At 36.4% G+C, this 987-nt stretch overlaps 1 long non-coding RNA gene across 1 annotated transcript in view; it reads right to left on the reverse strand.

Annotated features, from left to right (window-relative positions):
• Positions 1 to 502, reverse strand: part of LOC102193363 (uncharacterized) — a 3,073-nt gene extending 2,571 nt beyond the window's left edge. The window contains exon 1 of the long non-coding RNA XR_312479.1: positions 177 to 502. This is a non-coding gene — a long non-coding RNA (uncharacterized LOC102193363). The remainder of the gene's footprint in view (positions 1 to 176) is intronic.
• Positions 503 to 987: the final 485 nt, after the last annotated feature.

Here is a 987-nt window from a genome sequence, read left to right on the forward strand (position 1 = left end):
ATTAGTTCATTGTGTGAAGTTTAATTGCTCCTCATTTCATATAAGATATGAAATATACCCACAGGAATCCAGACGCCACTTGGATCAGCTTCAGAATAAAACAACAGGAGTTGAAATGTATTTCATTTGGAGATGAGTGAAATAAAAATGGACAGGTGATAGCACATGATACTTACTGGGCGTGAAGCAGTTTTGTATAACAGGGTCACTGATGGCAAAGCTGATGGGGTTAGAAACACGGCAAACCACAGGGGTGTTTACCACATCTACAGCTCTTTTTATTAGGATCTCCCCTGTTTCCTCCAGCTGTGTCTCCGCACTAGTCCATTCAAATCTCACAGTGTTGTCTTTCTGTGGAAGAAAATATGGACAACAGTCTTTTCCATCTCTTTCCCTCACACTCTGCTTTTCCTTTCTTTTTCATGCTTTTTATAATCTGTGTAAATATTGTCACTTCTTCCCCTCATTACAAAAAGAAAGAAATGGTAGTTTGACAACCAAAATTCATAACCACATCTAAGTGCTTTCATCAGCACCAGAGTTAAATGTCTACCAGGATAAGAAAGTCTCTATAAACAGATGTTTAGAGGACTTTGAGTCCATTTCAAATGCTCCAATTATCAAGGCGAGTAAAAGAGAGTGGTTCCTCTCAGAAGCACAAACTCAGCTAAAACATTAAACAGAGATCAGTTTTAAGTAACATATGTGTAGTATGAAGAAACGCCAATCCAAACCTTGTGGATTCAGCAGTTTCTGTGTGAATGTTCTTAGGATCTGATGATTTACATACTGACTCTGTGTGTCTGAACTCAGAAAATACAACAAAAAATAAAGAAACATGAGTAAAAGTATTGCTGACAATAGAGCTAGTGGTATGGGCTCAAAATGTGGTCATAAATATTTTGTACTTGTAAAAAAGATTTGTATGCGTAAAAAGAATTTGTATGTGTAAAAAAGATTTGTATGTGTAAAAAAGATTTGTGTGTG

Source organism: Pundamilia nyererei, unplaced genomic scaffold (genome assembly GCF_000239375.1).
Source record: "Pundamilia nyererei isolate P.nyererei 1_Seehausen unplaced genomic scaffold, PunNye1.0 scaffold00845, whole genome shotgun sequence".
Lineage (NCBI taxonomy): Eukaryota > Metazoa > Chordata > Actinopteri > Cichliformes > Cichlidae > Pundamilia > Pundamilia nyererei.